The sequence below is a fragment of the Corvus moneduloides genome, chromosome 5, assembly GCF_009650955.1.
Source record: "Corvus moneduloides isolate bCorMon1 chromosome 5, bCorMon1.pri, whole genome shotgun sequence".
Classification (NCBI taxonomy): Eukaryota; Metazoa; Chordata; class Aves; order Passeriformes; family Corvidae; genus Corvus; species Corvus moneduloides.
In genome coordinates, this window is record NC_045480.1 from 71,001,997 (window position 1) to 71,021,633 (window position 19,637).

The window sequence follows — 19,637 nt, forward strand, 5'->3', positions numbered from 1 at the left end:
CTGCAGACCATCCTTTGTTATCTAAAACAGTAAATACTATAAAGTTGGAAGCAAGTTAAAGTTGGGGGACTTGGGTTTCTTAAACACTCTTGTTTACAGCAGGATTGGAGAGACTTTGCCTCTTCTAACAATAAGTTTTTAAACTCGTGGATAATACTGACCTACCAAATACAAATTGATGGCTACATTGTCTCACTTCCAGCAGCCACATTACATAAAAGTGCATTGTTCTAACTTCTGTGGAAGCCGGGCCGTACATGCCACAGGGAAGTGGTGGAATGGCAGGACATTTGATGTATGCTGTTAGTCTGCAGTCTGAAAGGACTTGGAAATATCAGTCATAGCCACATGACAGGTCCACTTATGTAATTAAAAATCAGTTCCTTGCACCATCGGTGCTACTCTGTCGTGTATCAGCTTGGTGACCAGGTAGATGAAACTGTCAGGGGAAAAAAAAAAGCTGCATTTAAAGCAAAGTAGTTGCTCCATTGTAAATTATGAAGATAAACCCACGAGGCAATCAAATAAATCTTTCTCTGACTTCTAGTAATAATTTAAAGTGGGTAACAAATATATGCTGCATAATCTGCTTTTAATATATTTACTTTGAAACATGTACATATCACTGTATTACATAATTGCAGTATTTTTACATATGCAATTTCACCCACAAATGGCCACAGGAAATGCAACAGCTTTTGTTTTCTGTTGCGTCTGTTTATCAATGCTTCAAGGTGTTTCTCTATATTTGTACACAGCTGCCGTGGCATTAGAAACAGAATGTTCTAAAAATAGGAGTAAAAAACCCAGAGAGCTCCTCTTTGCAGCAGACACAAGCAACATTTGATCCTAATTGTTTTTGCAAAGCATCCTCGTTGAGAGGCAGATATCAACAATGCAAATTTCAGAGGGTGTGTGGCTGCTTAGTACCTTAGGTGGGATTTAGGAAGAGCAGTGTTACAGAGAGAAAAGCCAAGATTTTTATCAACTAAGCATGAGCCATCCAGAAAGTCAGGGTCAACATTGCTAATCTGTATCAGGGGAAGGCAAGAATCAGGCCCATCTGCTAATAAAATGCAAGTTACAGCTTTAGCATCCAAGTGATATGCAAATAAATGACTTAAATGTATTGGAGAGTATTAAGCATAAAGTTTCAGTTTCATACAGTTGTTTGAAGGCAAAAGGGGACTTCAGAGGGTTAGCGTTTGGATTGCAACTTTAATTTCCTTATTTGCTGTTATTTAGACTGCTCTGAAGTAGTAATGAGAATAAAAAATGAAAGAAAATGTTGACTGGGACTGTGATAGGGCTTTTTTCACAGACTTGAAATGGTTTTAATCCATTAAAATCACTAGGTGAGGGGGAGGTTGTAGCCATTCCCCTCGTTTTAAACCAGATTTTCAAAGAAGGATCTGAAATTGCATTTGAAGGTTGGGATGGGGTTTTTTTCCCTTCTTTCATGTGCAATCTAAGAAGTCCAATATTACAGGCCTATTTAAAATTTCATCCATAAAAATCAGTCCTTTGCTTTGTATTTTGGCAACTCTTTAACCTTGCGAAATTCTTAAATCTTCTCAGGGCATTGAAGGTCAATCAAATGGTGTAGGTTTCATTCTTCCTTTAATATGGTTTATGTATTGGGGTTTGACTTTTAGCCAGAGATATTTTCTATTGGCAGCCTAGCAATTGCAGTGTGGAACTCTGTGCGGGTAAATTCATTCGAGAAAGATGGCAAAATTAGCTCCTGAGAAGATGTGCATTGCCTGGCCCAATGCTTCAGCATACTTGAGGTCAGGTTGGCTGTCTCTGACTATCTAATAATAATGAATAATAATATAATTGAATATTCATTTTAATTGCTGATAAATAAGATTTTCCAAGTTAAGTCTGTTTCATCAGTCACCTCCCTGACCTCAGCCTGAGCTTTCTAGTTCCTGCTTTTCTTATTTTCTCCCCTGTCCTCCTGAGAGGAGAGGATGAGCCAATGATGGGTGGAAGTTTGGCTGCCAGCAAGGGCCAGGCCATCACAATAACCACGCACACTCAACCTTGGAGATCTGATCAAGAATCTACTGTTAGTTCTTAGCTTTTCATTGCAAAGAGTGACCATGATGCCATCACTGTGTTTTAATAGAGAATTTTCATTTGTTTCATCAAACTCAAAAGCAGACTCAGTTTTAAAGTAGAATGCTTCATGGATGATACTATGAAGAATATGGTGTTTATACTCACATCATACTGGCAGTAGAGTAGAACAGCTCATAACTGATTTGGCAGTAAAGACCTATTTTTTCTTCACTAAACCTGCACTAGCGAAATTCATAAGCTGGTGATCTATCTTTACAGTGGAAAATATTTATTGACTTTATTGACAATTTAATATACTTTGTCAAGCTTTGTCATTTAGTTTCTATTGATCCTGAGACACCTGGGGCTGCTTTTGCTTCCGAAGGGAATAGACTTGCAAGCACTTAGAATCAGATTTTGGGAAGATGGGTGCAGAAGACTTTGTAATTCACCTCTGAAAAGCATAATAATTATGAATATTTCAGACAGAAATTATAGTATTTAACATAAGAATATGTGAAATGTTATTATGTGAATTTGTTTTATAAATCCTGGGCAAATTAAATGAGGTTTTTGGGGAAAGCATGAGCCAGATTTTATAGTGAGTTTGATAACCTCTGATTCTTCTCTCCTTTCTCTGGATCTTGTAGTAAACTTACTATGTCCAAGTATAATTTCGTAATAATTATCTTTCAAATGAAAACTTTCTTACTTGGTGTTAATACATTTTGGGGAGGGAGGAGAATGGAGAAAAAATACCTACTTTTGTGAATACAAGTTAAATTTCATGTTGATGACTTGACCCTTACCAGGATTCCACTGAGCATTGGATCAGCTTGAAACTGAGGGGATGACTCATGACTCAGGTGTAAAAACTACATTTCATTCCCTTTATTAGGAGTTTTCTGTTGCCCACAAGAAAGTTAAGAAAACAAAAGAGAAATGGGTGTAAAATTTCCTGTGCTATTTTCAGTTTACTCCTCTTTCTGGAGATGCCTTAGCAACTGTAGGATATCTGAAAAACTTCGAAGTACATCTTTATTTTTGAGGCTCTGTTGAACATTGCTGCTGTTATAATGTTCTTGCGTGAGGACACCGAACTTATCCAAGTAATGTTGGTATCAGCAGTGACTCTAATAAAGCTATGCCTTCCTAATTAATAATACATTCTTAATGAAACAAAGAATATATTTCCCCATGTATTTAATCATCTAATGAGTATAAGGCTGAATGAAGTAAATACCAAGCAGATTTAAATCAAAACACTAGTTTTTTTGTGTTTCAGTATAGGTTATGTACAAGTAAATTTATTTTTAAGCTTCGGCTACCTTTAAGTAGGTACCTTATGTGTATTCAAATTCAGATTGATGAATGCTGAACCAAAAGCAGACTATAAAATAGTTAATTTAAATTCTCCTAATTCAGAGGCAAACTATTTTTATAGCTTTGTTTTGAGGGGCTTTTTTTGCTAAGGAATTGGCAAGTATATATTTATCCAGCTCCCTCCATATTTTGCACTGTCATTATTCCCAGTGATCCCTACAGTGATACGTGGTCAATGACCCTCGCACAAGGTGAACTGCAGGAGCCTTACAGACGTGCCTGTTATTCATCACAGTAGCAGAACAACTGCAACAGCACGGTGACATTTTGCTAAAAGCTCATATTTTTCCCAACAGGTTATTATACAGGCAGAATAAAATGCTTTCTTAAAGACCAACCTCATCTTTTCTCTGCCTGAAAGGTCACATTTGTTTGGTTTTTTTCTCTTATTTCAGTGAAAGATAAAAAAAATGAAGAGGTAACTCAGAGGAAATGCCAGAACTACCAACTGGTAGTACTTCTGAGTGAATGCCTCCATTTACACACTTGAACTTGCTCTTAGCGACCCTAGAACTAGATTTAAAATGTATTTTGGTAGGTGGTGTCCGCTGCTGCTGATTCACATTTCTTCTTCCATTTGTTTTCTGTGCTTCTTTGGTATCACTGCTGAATGCCGCCAATAATGAAACTGGTGAGTAAGAGCTGAGGAACTAGCTTTTGAAATTGTAAAGCTGATCTGTAGGTTTTTTCCCTACTGGGTATGTAAAACTGGGTAAGCCATCAAAGTTAACATTCTTCAGAAAATAGCAAGATTGTCCTGCTTCCACTGAGGGATCTGTATTTTAACAAAGGTGTTTGATGGTGCTCTAAAGGAGCCAGATGCAGAATAAGTCAGAGAGAAGTCATTTAAGCAGGAAGTACACATGGTTAATTCCTAAAAACAACAACTCACGTTTTGTGTTGAAGGTAAATGAATTCTGATTCCCATTTTGAGGGTCAACAGGACAAATACAAAGAAATAAATAGAAAAAAGTAGAAAAAACCCAGAAAGATACGAAACAGGACTGAACCTCGCCGGACCAATGGCTGGCATAGCCCAGAGAGCCCCTGCATGCATTTGCCTGCCCGAATGCAGCCCTTGCCTGGGCCCCAGAGGTGGCCCCTCTGGGTATCTTTCACAGCACTCCAGGGACGATCCAGCTCCTTCCCTGGTGGCCCAGGGTCCTGCAAGCACTTTCTGGGGCCACTCAGACACCTCCTGGAGCCTTTGCAGGGCCCCTGGCAGAGTGTAGACAGGGATCGAATCCAAGCTTCTTTGGAAGATGGAGGCAGGAGAATGTTGCCCACCATCTTCTTTCCAGTTGCCCTCCACACTCTTGCAAATCCTGCTGGTGCACTCAGGCTCTCCATTCGAGGCAGTCTGGAGCTCCCATGCACACCCATCACTCGCTGTGTCCCCTCTCAGATGGAATATCAAAGAAATGACACAGCAATGTGTAGAAAATGTGGACTTTATTCACTTGACTCCTCCCAAAATTTACAGCTGGGGATGACTAGAAGACTATAGGGTGAGAATCTTATGCCAAAAACGTTCAACTTTTGGAACCGGAACACTAAGGGAAACTTGAACTTCTTGCGGGAAAGGTGGCGGGGAATCCTACAACTAAGAATGGGGGTTTCTCTAATGCCTAAGATGGGGGATATCGCTGTGCCCGGGCTGGGCAGTGGTCACACATCCCCCGCAATGCTCTGCACGCAGAGTGCCGCGCTGGAGCTGGAGTCAGCGCTGAGGGGAGGCTTGGAGTCTCCTCCTCTTCCAGATGCCCCCCTTTGCTGCTCTCTTGGCTCTGCACCTCTCCAGAGAGCAGTAGCACAGGCACAGCTGCAGCATGGCACGGTTGCGCCTCAGCAGCTGGATCAGCTTCCTGGGGCAGCCGCGCCCCCGGCAGCAGCCCGGCCTGGCACAGGCCGAGGGGCTCTGGTGCTTCTCCTGCAAGGCAAAGCACAGGGATCCCAAAGGAAGGGGCGGAGCGGGCTGAGGCCTCTCGGGCTGCCTTTGGCCTCTGCGCGAGAGACTCGGGCCTGGCTGGGCTGCCCCGGGCAGAGGCTGCAGGAAGAAGAGCTCCGGCCACCTCTGCCTGGTGCTGTCCCCGGGCCTCAGCCTGGGTCCGATTCCTGTCCAGGGGCTCAGCCCCCCTCTGCCGCGGGGCCTTGGCCAAAGAGCTGCCCAAGAGGCGCTGCACCCTCGGGGTCCACCCTGTCCTGCCTGCCTGACCCCCCTCCCTCACCTCTCTCCAGCATCTCCGGAGCCTTCTGCCAAGGCAGCATCCCAGGACAATGCCCGAGGTCAGCAGCTCCACCAGCAAGCATGTCCAGGAAACCAGTACCATGTCCACCAACGGGGTTGGCTCAGGGTCCATGTGCTGCAGCTGCAGCTCCTCAGGAAGCAGACCCGAGGTGCCCATGTCCCTCCCAGCAGGGCTGGAAGGGTCGAGGGGACGGGCCAGCATCAGCAGCAGGTAAAACTGCAGGAGCCAGGAGTAGGCCTGGCCAGCCATGGTGCTCTGCACGATGAGCTGCCACCACCACACAGGCTCTGGATGCTGCTCCGTGCGGAGTTTTGCTCAGGCTCTGGGCACGGCAATGGCTGGGGACAGTTGCCAGCCATCGTGCTGTCCCCAGAGGCTGTGATGTCACAGAATCACGGAATGCACTGGCTTACAAGAGGCCTGTGAGGTCGTCGAGTCCCATATGTGAGCCATGCCCACCATGGCAAGCAGACCAGAGCCCTGAGTGCCACGCCCAGGCTTTCCTTGAACGAGATATCTCCCCCAATGGTGACTCCACCAGCGTGCCCCGGGGCAGCCAGTTCCAATATCTCATGCCCCTTTTTGGGCCAAAGTGCTTCCTAATGTCCCACCCAAACCTCCCTTGGTGCAGCTACAGACCCTTGCTGGTATCTGCTCTCTCTTGTCCTTGCCCGTGTCTGAGAAGGCTGGCCCTGCCTTGTTGGTCCCTCACCTGTAGGCTGTGCCAGTGAGTGCTGCTCAATTTTTAGGCCACTCCAAGGAGCATTTGATTGTGCCTGCTGTGGACCAGCACACTGCCATTTCTCATAGGTTTTACTCCAGATTTTCATTAACAGCTCTCCTAGTGAATGCAAGTATGTTTTCCTAAGTATTTGAAGGGTAACAGAACAAAATGTCATCTCAGGAAAATTTTGCTGGTTTACTTTTACTGAGGTTTTTAGATGAGTTGGAAATCCTGAAAATTTTCTCCTTGGAGAGGTAGTAATTTCACAGTTTAGATTGCGGGGACATTGATTACTCCATGTCGAGGACCTAATGCAGTTTCAGCACCAGAAGTTTTAAACATACAGTGATTGTCCTTGAAGCAAAAACATTTTAAATCTTTTCTGTGGACAGGAATTGCTTGTGTGTTATTTCACATAATCCATTAAGAATTTCATGCCTGGAAAAAGTCCATAGTCCTGTGTGATCTCCTTGGTACTGTTCTTTGGAATGGCTTTTCCCCCATTTTCTGAAGCTGCCCCCAGAAAGGTAATAGATGTATTAGAAGTTCTGAAAGGCGAACTGGTATAGATCTTTGCCTCCTGTTCAGAGGTCTGTGGTGAGCCACGAGACAAAGAGCTTACTTTACATGATGTTCAAAACACAATTTAACCTTTTTGCAGCAGGATGTATTGATAGAATCAAAGCAGAGCATGGCTGACACTAGTAAATGAATTTAAATGCTTATCTGGAATGCGTTTATTTGATTGTTATGCTAATACTGTGGTAATAATGATGATGTCTGAGTACTGAACAAGCTAACGCCTGATTTGTAGTTGATTTTCTATCTTTAATGTAGTGAACAGATTCTTAAGAATTATATTTTCTCTCAGAGCTGAGGAATGTGTTGTTCACAGGATGAATCTTAATATCACTTTGGTTTTGCAGAAGACTCTTTCACCTAAAGATGTTTTTCCTTGCCCTCACTTTAATTTTTATTTAATGTTTTATTTTATTGCCTGGCAGGTTGACCTTTTCAGATTGTGTGCTGTGAAATGTTGCTACTAAGGACAGCTGGTGTCAAAACAGGTTCTTTTCTAGCTTTTATTTAAAATATTGAAAGATGAATGGTTTCTAATTAAGTTACAGAACTGCATATTATTAGGAACTTGTACTTAAAAAATAAGAACAGATACGTCCTCCCTGCTTGTACTCAGAAAGACAGGTTAGTGCCAACTGAACTTCTGAAATAATATGGAGAGATCATGAGTGGCCACCACAAGTAATATATAATTCTGGAAAACATGATTTTTGTTAGAAATCATTTTTGCTTTAATAATGCAAGTTTGTTATATCCCAAAACTGAGATAATTAGGTATGTTCTTTACCATCTGCATTTGTGTTATATTAATCATGGGGTTTTCTATTAACCTTGGGCTTCAGTTTCCTGTCTTTTTATCACTTCTTCAAATACCAGTTTTATACACTTGCTGGCTTGTTATTTATATTTTAAAATGGTGTATCTTAGGCACGTAACTTGATGTTATTGTAAACCGTGAAAATAACATTTTTTGGTCTGTCTTCATTTGATTAAGTGATTCCTGTGCAAGGACTGGGAGGTTTTGGGGTTTAAGAAGTAAAAGAAGAAGTTCAGCAGCCTTGGCAAGTAAGTGTGCTAGTTTACAAGATGAATATACAGTAACACCTGTGCTTCAGCTGGAATATGCACTATTCTAGTTTGCTAGTTCTGGGGTGTTTTGTTTTGTTGTCGGTGAACCCATACCCTATACAGTATCATTTGTCAGAATTCCATTTCAGTTTTACAGTCACTCTGTTTTCCCGCTTCTGAATTATGGTTTTCTCCATGCTTTTATATGGGGAATTCTTGGTGATAAAAACAGTACATGGCCCATATTGTTTTATGATTCTGATCGGATTTTTTTCCTAGTTTTTAAATAATTACCTTTTGTTTCTATCCTGAGGCAAAATGCATTTACGGTTTCAGTAGGTTTTTTTCCAATTGCTAATCCTATTCAGGCACTAAATAAGGGAAAAAAACCCCTAGTATCATGTGTTCTTACATACCTTTAAATTAATTAAAATATGGTTATATTGCTCTCTGTTTAATTTCTTAATTTTGTAGAGTTTAGAAATCTTTTAGCATGAACTAGGTAGCGAAGAGTGTCTTCATTTCTGTGTTTAACTGCTGAACAAGCAGCCCAGGCTTAGTTTAGAGATTTGCTTTTAAACATCCCTTATTCCTTAAAAAATCTCTTATTTTGCTTGTTTGTAGTTGTGTTAGAACATAAAGAGGAGGGAGATCATCCTGGAAAATTTTTCATCTGAACTGAATTTGTACCCTACAGCCCAACAGTGAATGCTCCTTAATTTTCTCAAGGCGTGAAGGAATTCCTCATAGACTCTTATTTTGGGACAGCAGTCATTTCTGTTTGGCTCCATGAAATGCTTTGCACAGTAGGGCTGGAGCTCTGAAGGACAGGGACATTCCAGGAGGATGAACAATAAATAATTCCTATACCTTGAACTGTTTCAAACCTAACACAGCAGAAGGAATTGTTTCCCTAATTCTAAGTATAATGGTGCTCCCGACGAGTTTTGCAGTTCCAGAGCACCAGTCTAAGATGTGTAAGGGGTTTCTGTGAGGAAAAGCAGTTTCTGAGACTGGACTTTTGTCCTGTGGGCAGCCCTACGGTTTTAAGCAGGAGTGTTAAGAGGCAGAGGGATCTGGAATTTAATAAGGATTTGGAAGATTAGTAGATTTGTTGCTAGAGGTGTGAGGGGGGGAAAGTCTTCTACAGTCACAGAGCAATTATTAGATAAGGTACAGGAATAGCCTCTAAAAAGGGTGTTGCTGTTGCGTATGACTTTCCTGTAGCTCAGCTGATGCACCCAAGATTTGTTATGACTAACAGGATTGCAACTAAACAGAATGCAGACATTTTTCTTGTAATTTAGTGAGGCATCTTTTGATCCATGATGAGCTGAGGGCTCACTGTGCAAGGCTAAAAGTAAATGACATGCTCTAAAGAGATTCTAGTCTTTGTGACTTATTGAAGGTGGATAGGACATAATTCCTTTGCTCATTGGGACTGCATATTTTAGTTTTATCTCCTCTGTTTCTAAGCAGTGCTAAAAAAGTGTTACTTCCCTCAATTTTGACGGCAGCAGAGACTCAGCTGGTTAATATGGATCTAAGTAAGGTTTGTAAAATAAAACAGTCTGAAAACCTGTTAGACAACCCAATAATAAATCTTAACAGAAAAGGAAGAAGCTAAACTTCCATCTTAATTTCAGAGATGATTTCTCTGTCCTGCCTGCTTTTCCCATACTGGTGGGTATGTAACCACCACACTGCATTTTGATCCTTACCCAGGACTGCAACAACTGACCTGCTTTCTGCTGCTCCCCTTTCCTTCTTGTCAGATGGAATCACTGAGATAGAAAAAATGGTCTTATTTAATTTACTTCATTTAAATGTCTCGGCAGTTTTTTAAATCCACTTTGCACTTTTATCTTAGGCTGAATGCTAGTGCTGGCATATATCTAAGGTAGCAAATGTAGATGGAAATGCTCTACTGAACGTAACATAATTATATTAGGAAAAACAGTTATTGCTGCACTGCTAGGAAAAAGATTAAATTGAGCCTGTGGGACAATATGCCTGATTATACTAATTGGTACCTGTGTTTGTAATGCTTACTAACTTTTTTTCTTCAAAACTGTGAAAGAACACTCAGCCATCTAATGTGGCCATGTAATTACTGCAGCTTCATGTTGCCGTGCTGGGGCACGCATGAATGGCCAGTTCAGCACTTAACTCTCCATATATGCTTGTGGCTCTTACAGCCCACTGTTATGGTGATGTCAATTTGGGATGAGAGCACATCTATCTCAAAAAAATCATTAGCAGAGTAGTTAAGGTTTTCAGAACACTTGCTTTTCCTGGATGCTTTCGTGAGATCTAATGATGAACTACTTTTTCTGTGAGAGAATTTAATTTCTTACACTGAGAAGGGAAATGTTAAGTGTCTCTCACACACAAGGACATGCGCTTTGGCACAATTTCATGCTATCTCAACAAGTCCTTTAATACAGCAGCATTATTTCTGATTCATTGTTTCCATGTTCCTCACGTAGCTTACAAACCCTAGCAAATTACGGGTGGTTTTTGATTTTCCTGGAGCCAGCAGCACTACTTAGCCCTTTCAAAGAGGTTCCAGCAGGACAGAAGCATGACTCCTTCTTTTCACCCCAACACATGGACAGGAAAATCTTTCACAGCTCCCATCACAATTTCTTATGTGGACCAAACCAACCGTGTCTCAAGAGAACAACAGATGTTCTCTGCATCAAAGTCCTGTGGACAGCTAGACAAAGTGACTTCTTTCCATGCCTAGTAAGTACCAAGGTCAGCATCTGCTTTTTCACCGCTGCTTTAGCACAACAATGCCTCTGACTATGAGGTGGCTAAATCTTGCTCCAGTTACAGTTTACCTGTCTCACTTGCTCCTCTAAAATTGATTTATGAAAATTAACAAAGTCCATTCTTGTAACTGGTGCCTTGCTTTTGCAACAGATGAAGAGGTTTATTTTAAGAAGTTTATCCACGCAGAGTATAATTAGTTATTATTAAGATAAAGTTTTCATTGTGTTCATTTTGTATTTTTATCTCTGATTTATATGATTCAATATTGAACCAACTGGCTAACAAAATGACATTACCTTCGTCCTCCACTCCTTAGTGTGAGTCTTTAATTTCTTTAACGAACTTTTCCCAGGCAAACAGAGCTGGGACTGACATCTTCTGTCCCTTGACATTCGTTACCTTTTGAGGTAATGCAAAGAGGCCCTGTGGGAACTCCAGTCTGCTTTAGGCCTCTCTTAATTGATTTTCTGTGAATTTTAATGATAAAGCTTCTCAGATTGCTAGTCTGACTTGTGAAAGAACTGGGATGATCTGCTTCAATTAATGCAGGATCTTCAATTTCCCATTAGTTGCTGACAGCTTCACGCTGAAAAGTACTCTTCATTTGGGACCAAAGGTATCAGACACAAAGCAAAAAACATCATTCTCCTTCCCAACTCCAGGAAAAGGACATTTGGCATAGAGGGAAAGAGACCTTGTCTTAGACTGACCCAGAGAAGTTAAAATCTAGTGAGGCCAGTTATTAATCTTATCACTGTAGCCCTTATGCCTTAGCAGGCTGAAAAACTTCACTTTTTTCCTACCTGACTTTCAAAACAATTTCCCAGCTGGTTGCCTGTAAAATTCCTGTCATCCTGGGCATCTGGCTTTGTATGTTTTTCTATCTAGATGCTCTAAATGATCGGGAGGCATTCCAACTACAGCGTGCCTGGATAGCTAGAAAACAAGGCCTTGCTCTCTTGTGCAGCAGGATGCCAGCCTTATTTCTAGACAGGTTTTTCTTTTTTTTTTTTCCCCTGTATGTGTTATGGAAGTCAAAGCGACCATTAGAAAAGGTTGCCTTTTAGAAACAAACACTCCTCCCCCAAAAAAGCCATACAAACAAAGCCCAAAACCCAAAGCAAGATATTCTGCAAATGTGTTGTAATTGTTACTTTGTTGAAATGTTACTTTTCCATTTAAAAATTAAGGAAATAATATGAACCCTACTCAAAAACAGGAAGCCTACAGACTTCATTGTATATTCAAGTAGGAATAGAGCGGGGAAGTGGATGTTCAGAAAGGTTAAATGAAGTTAAAAGGAAGCAGTCAAAAAGATCTGAATTATTGCAGTGATGTTACTAAAATGTTTACTGTGCCATTAACAGAGAAGTCTGTTAATCTCTCTAAGACTTTATTCCTCATATAAAATTGAATATTTAACTGCTTTTTCATCATAACTCATTGCTAAAGGATAGCATAAAGGAAGGGAAACTGGATATATGAGGAGACACATCCTTCCTTAAGACTTGTAATACTTTTACTAGGTCTTTCTTCCTCCTCGTTCATAACACAAGGCTCACGATACAGGATCATTGTCCATTCCTTAAATTATGACTTCAGCAGACAAGCAAGCCTGAAAAACTATTGTAGATGACATTCTACAGTATTTCAGGCTGGGTTAACTGCAGGAAAATCTGGACCTTCACTTTACAGACATGCCTCTGAGCAGTGGAGTTTTGAAGTCTCGCATCAAGTACCTGAAATGTATGTCTACACTTCCATGTGTTCTAACGCCATCCATTCAGCTGAATATTCCTCAGCCTTCTTTCTCTTCACCATACACTGCTGAAACCTTCTGGGTGATTCAAACAGTTTGAGGGTTTTATTTTGCCGTTGTTTGTGCTTTTTGTTCTGTTTAGTTGAAATAATTTTAAGCAGCCTATGTTGGTTTTTTGCAGAAGAGAAATTAAATTGATGGAAAATTGCGTTATTTGATAGTGTTTGCAATCTGTGGCTATACCAGTGTGCAATATTTGGGTCAGATTGTTTTTAAGCAGTTAATTGTCTACCCAACTGAATGCTCAAGCATAATCAGGCTGATTATGTTCAAGCAGTTGAAAGTTCAATGTACAGTGAGAAATAGGATAGCAATTATCTTCTAAATTCCTTTACACGAGCCACAGGAGGTGCTTTTGTTCAGGACTGGAATCCTGGATAATTTGTACCATCAACACAGTTCTGGTTTTAGTTCCTAATACGTTTTTGGGAAAAAAATCAGCATGCAAATGATTGAAGTCAATTTTTATATTAATCCTCAGGCAGCTATGAGTGGGAGACGCGTGTGATTTCAGACTTCTAAAACAAAGAAAAGTTCAGTAGTTAAAATTCTGAGCCCTGAAAGTACAAGACAACTGCTTATTCCAGGTATTCATTAAAACCATATTCTAGTATAGCCCAAAGAAGGTGCCTGTGCATTAAAAGTATGGGATTACTTTAGGCTTTTTAAACACTTTGTTTTATTGGCCTTTGAATACATGTGATATTTCAATATGTGGTGTATGTATCTTTTAGTCTTTTATCTTTTAAAAATATGTTCTTATGAAGGCTCTTTTCAAACATGTATTTGGTGCAAGGAACATGCTATCAGAATCAGTAATTTAACATTACAAGTTATTCTCTTAGTTTTCTAGAAATCATGTGCAGGCAGGTTAAGTTAGGAAGTTTTTATGTCGAATTCTCCCAGTCTCAAGGGAATATATTTCTTCCTCTGGGTTGTGGGCAGCAAAGGTGACTTACTAAACACCTGGGGCTACTGTGTTTGGCTATTCTGGCTGGATGTCACATGGATCCCTCTGAGCAGAGCTCTGAGAATAACAGAAGGACAGTAGAGATTTTTTATCATCTTGAGACCATATCTGAAATACAGAATCAACTTATGCTTAATCAGCTTCATGATGGGTGAATATATTAAAACAACAAATATGTGTAAACATTGCTTATTTTTCTTAATCAGCTTCATTTTCTTTTTCCAGCAGGTCTACACCTGTTGATTTAATCTAGTTGAAATACAATTTTTTTTTTCAATCTGAACTTTAAAAAGCTATCATTTTTCCGATTTTTTTGTAAAGCAATAGTCTCTTTGGAAAGATCACACAAATGCTCTGAAGCACTGAGGTCCCTATGCATTTGAAGGAGTACACTGGCATTCTCATTGTGTTGTAAGGTTACATCATAGCCATGTGTTAATTTTCTTTTCTTTGTTTGAACCACTTTGACTCGGTTCACTTGGAGTCTGACAGAATTCAGTTTCAACACAAAGCTCGGGAAAATTTAAAAGTAAAAGGAAATCCAAACTCTGCTTTTTGCCAATATGTCTTTATGATCTATCCTCCACAAGAGGCTCATGCTCCTTTAACAGTGTGGGATTATAGATAATGGGGGAATTGTTCTGCTGCCGAGCTGATCATAAAAACAGGAAGAGATTAATGAAATCCTCAAACAGGTTTAAAACAGCAGCTTTTATTTCACAGCATCTTTAAGACAGTGCTTCAGAAAACCCGTGAAATCGTGCTCCAAAGCCTCCTGATGCTGAAAAAGGAAATTGCCTGAGAGGTTTAAACCCAGCCCTTGTTCTGTGTTTTCTAGACTGTTTTTCATGTGTTTTTCTAACTCTCCCTGTGGATGGCAAGTGGCTCGATAACAGTAGGTGATGACTTGCAGTATGGAAGTTTTCCCTGAAATATGTAATTTAAACATTATCTGTAATAAACACAGACTCTTGCTGGCAAATACTAGTTCAAAGCAGAGATCACACCTATCATCAACAACAAGCTTACTTGTTTTAATGGGGCATTCCTCTGCAATTTCACATTAGCTTACGTTCCCCTTCCACACCTACTTGTATTTCAGATGGGTCACCTTTCTTCCTAAAAATTCATTTCCCAGAGTCCTCTTATTATTTCTCCAACTTGGGCATCTCCTAAGCATAAATGACTACTCTGACATGGGTGTTCCCATCTGTTCCAAAGCTTTTTTGGTTTTGCATTCAATGCAAGATTTATTCAGTGAGGAGGAAATACCTTCTCAGAATCATTCAGGGGTACCCCAACACCTATAGAAAGAGCACTCCCCTTCTGAATTGGAGCAATCTCCCTTCCTTCAAAGAAAGCACCATCTGAAATTGTTTCCCCACACAAAATTTGCTCATGCATTCTCCATCTCGCTTGACAGGTTCCAACACCCGCTGTGGGTAACACAAATGTGGTGAGAATACCAAGTACCCCATGTTCTCAGTCAAAAAGACACTGTCAAAGACTAAATTGTCAAAAGAAAATTTGTTAAAACATGTTGATAAGTAAAATAGCAACAATCACGACGGCCAGATGGTGCTCACAGAAAGCTTTAAAGAATTAATCACTGTGTTCTGTAGGCTGGTAGCAAAATATGTTTGCTATATTTAAATGAACACACTTTACTGAAGACTTTCAGAGTAATTACAATTTTCTTAAAACTCTCTGTCAAAATTACATTGAAAGAACTGTGGGCCAGATGATTCAGACCCAAATAACTTGGTTCAAGCATTAGCTGCTTAGTCCAAACCTTCTTCCCTTCCTTGTCTTTCCTGTTGAATATTTTAGCCCTCATGGCTTCATCTGGTAAAGTATTTGATAGAAGATTTTAACTCAAGTATCAAAGAAAAGAATAAAATCACACTGTGCAGTATATTGCAAACGAATATATTTTAGTATTTTAAAAATTGCTGCTCTGAACCCTGATCTCAGTGATCTCTCCAATGGTTAGAGCTGAGCCATGATTCTTATCTTTACGAATCCTATTTATTCACTGTTGCCTTCGCTATCAGATTACACTTTAAATGGCTGTGAAAAACTTCTTCATGCTTTAAGACGGCTTTCTGTGTTTTTGCCTTTAAAATATATTTAAAGACTCTTTAAACAAGTCTTCAAGAGTTCTGCAATAATTTGGATGCTTTTTGTGCCTTTTTTGCTCCTGCCACATTTCCTTCTTTTTTTAAAATTTTTTCTGTCATTCTTCCATTGTCACATTTTCCACTGCAATCAGTGAACTCTGCAATGAACTCCACATTTCTCTCAATTAAAAATAAAAAACAAACCAAAACCAGAACCAACCACCACCAGCCAACTTCAAGCATGTCACATCTTCCTTTCCATAAATGACCGTGAGTTTCTCTAATTCACTCTTGCACAACTTGCAGGGGGAAAGAACTTTAAAAAAAAGGCAGCAGTTGATCCTTCTTCCTTTTTCTCAAAGGGGAGGACAACAAGATTTCTGATAGATTTTTCCCTTGGAAGACAAATGAGAACATCCCAAGCTGTGTGGATTGGAAATCAATGTGCATAAAGCAAGAAAAATAGGCAATGTTATCAAGCACAGAGTTTGCAGTCAGTGAACTCCAGAAAAAATGGGCCATTTTCCCATTTCTGTCTAAGCTGCCAAGCTCCAACAAAACCAGTTCCACCTATGATTCCCCTTCCTGCCCCAGCACACAGTGTTTGTGCTGCCTTAGACTGACCCACCTCTGTTCCGAGAAAGTTTAGTGCATTTTTTTGTAGTATCTAGTGTTGTTTGGGGTTTTTTAAAGCATAAGTATCAATATTATTTTTCTTCTGTATATGCCCACAGCTTGTGCGTCAAATTTCAAATCTTTCTTTTCTAAAACTTACCCATAAATTCCCTCTCTTTTCTACATTGAAGTTCCATAATGGGAACAGTATTAGGGATAATATTTGTAGCTAAGTGCTTCCACCTAAATCCAATTGACTTCTGTGGTGATGAATAAGTCCCGCAAGCAATTTTAGGACAGAGTATTAATTGTTCTTTTCCATCAGGGACATGACATCAGCAAGGTTTTGTACCAATTCGTTGTGCTTTTTAAGTATGAAAGTGGCTCTCCTAATTCTTAACTGTTCTGTCCTGGCATATTCCATGTGTAGAATGTAATTAGGTTTATTTGGAGGACTCTACAGAATGTCTGTGAAGGGGAAGTGTGTGGGTGGAACCTTGGCCCTGTTAAAAGAGATGAAAAGTTTCCACTGCCTGGAATGAAGTTACAGTTTTTAACTGGGGTTTCGTACACAATGAGATAAGCAGCGGGCAAAGCTCCTCAGTTGCGGATGTTTCTTATCTCAGCGGTAAGTTGTCATAAGAAAATAAGCATTTAGAATCTTCTGACACATACAACATCGTCAATTCTCAAAGAGGCAAAAAAGATACCACTTGAGTCAATGAAAAATCTGACAGTTGTAGAAAGAATCAAGGGTACATCTTTAGAAAATATTCCTTATAGTCAAACTGAGTGAGATTTCTTGGCACTGAAGCTCTAATTCTCTACTGGAAAATGTGTTTCTTCATTTATATGAGATAAGAATTTAATGAAAATCTCTTTCCCTGGAGAGGAAGTTCTTTCATTAGTGCAGAAGTAAGTGTAGGTTAATTTTAAAGGGTTTTGCAGTCAAATTATTTTAATCTGCCAGGAAATTTACCTGGATGTATATGAATATATTAGCTATTCACATTCATTTGAATAACAGAAAGTCACACTATTTTCTTACTTAATCTATGAAGCAATATTCAGTTTAAATCCCTAAAATTGCACTGCTGCCTTAAAATCTTAACATTATACAGGAAATCAGAGTTAGCAGTGAGGAAGGTTCTGGACTATTCTCCATGGAAACAGCACCAGTCATTATCCGTGGGATAGTGAAGATTTTAAAGCTAAAACAAAGAAGCTCTGCCCTCTTTCAGTATCCCAATTAGGCTGAAAAATTTATGGGACACTGTATAGATAATCAGCCAACGTTATTTCTTTGCTTGTAAATAATGCTACAATCAGCTTCACAAATTGAGTTCTATTCTCAGCCTCTCTTCTGTTGTCAAAAGAATTTAAAATCTGCCAAATTGAAAACAAGCAAGTGAAGCACACTTGGCTTATTTTGCCTTGAGTATATAATAACTTTCCTCAGTCTGCTGGCTGTGCTACTCTGAAATAAATTACGCTTGTTTTTGCAATATAGGAGAGTATCTGTTGATAGTATACCATCTTGTCATCCATTTCAAAAACATTTGTGGCTGCTGACAGCTCTGGAGTCCTGAATTTTGATTAAGGAATTCAATTTTGAAATGACTGCTTTCCACTTCTCTTAAATGTTCCATTACAAATGCCTTTGCTGCAATTTGATTTTTGTTTCCTTGATCGCCTTCATCAATTAAGGGTAAAAATTCAAATCAATCACTAAAGGTTATTAGAAAGGAATAGAGATTATTAAAAGACATGTCCACATCTAGAACAATGTGTGCAATTCCAGTTTCTTTATCTCAAGAAGTGCATCGGAAGTACGGAACAGTTTCTCCTATTTATGTAGGACATGGATATGTGTCTGTGTACAGAGACTTTTACTGACATTGAGGGGAACAGGAGATGGGAAATGAGCAAAGAACAGAACTTGAGTCGGACTGGAGTGTAGAGTGGAGCTGGTGATATGCCAAGTCCAGAAATGGGGAGTTTGTGTTGTTAAATAAAGCCATATCTCTGCCAAAGGACAACAGAAAGAGAAGTGACCAAATTTTTCTAGCTTTCTATGAGTCAAAGAAAACAGATTTCCATCAAATCATGCCTGTTCTTTCAGCAGTCTGAGGTTCTAGCATGTCTCTCATTCCTGTTTGCTTCTTCGCTCAGTTTTGTATATTTTGCTGCATATTTTGTTGCAATATCTTAAGATGGAAATAGCAGAGATGGATACTGCAAAGATGATCATGATAGCAGGCAGCTGGTAAGAGACAGAACACAGGAATGAATAAGAAGCCAAGTAATGATGAGGAGAGACATAAATAGTAACAGAGAAAAATACCAGTACACACTGTTTGAACCATGGGTACATCAAGAAGGAAAGCAGATCTTTGGATATTTTCCAGCTGCTGCTGTTCTAATTTAATTTGATTCTCTTCACCCACTGTATATATGAAAATACAGTATCTAGCACCAGCAGAAATTTCCTTTGCTTGTGTTAAACATTTGTGTAAAAATAGTCGATATTTTATCTGGATTGTCTTGTACCAATTTTTAAAACAATACATTCGTTTTCTTTAAGGGGGAAAAGTTAAGTTTTACTGAGTAATCAGACCAGACTCTATTATCAACATTGCTAAGAAAGGAATCAGTCTAAGTTGAATTTAGTGGTAAAGGAAGCTAACAATGTTGTTTCTTTGACAACAGAAAAATTGCGCAAAGAGATCAATGTGTTCACAGGAAAGGCCATTAAAATTCTCTTATTGTAGTATAATTTTGCTTTGTTGTTGATCTGTTTTTCTCTGCTCTTCTCAGTGGCTTTCTAAATTCTAGTGAAAAACAAATCTTTTTTTCTTTCACAGATAAAAATTATTTTTCAGCTGTAAACTAAACCAGGATTTTTCTAGATAAAACAGCCTGAAGTTTGTTGGTTTATTTGTAAATGCCACTTTGAACTGTGACTTTGGCCTAATCAATGTATTGTTGAGCCTCAAGCTCTGTGCTCCTGCATGGCCCTATGTCGCTGTTTGTGTGACTGGATGTCAGGTTTGAGAAATGACCTGTCCTTGCACGGCGGCTCAGGGGTATGTGCCATGTTTGGAGATAAAGGCTGGTAACTGGGAAAAGCTGTTATTAATTAAATATTCCTAAATGGGAGAAAGAGCAACATGGTTACAGAATGACCTGTTAATGGTGAGAATGGTAGTTGGATAAATAGTTGCAGCAGTGTCACCAGGAGCAAGAGGCTGCTTTTTAATTCAAC

At 39.5% G+C, this 19,637-nt stretch overlaps 1 long non-coding RNA gene across 1 annotated transcript in view; it reads left to right on the forward strand.

Moving 5' to 3' along the window:
• LOC116444633 overlaps positions 1–19,637 on the forward strand; it is a 76,518-nt gene that overhangs the window by 12,161 nt on the left and 44,720 nt on the right. The gene's annotated exons all lie outside the window — the stretch shown is intronic.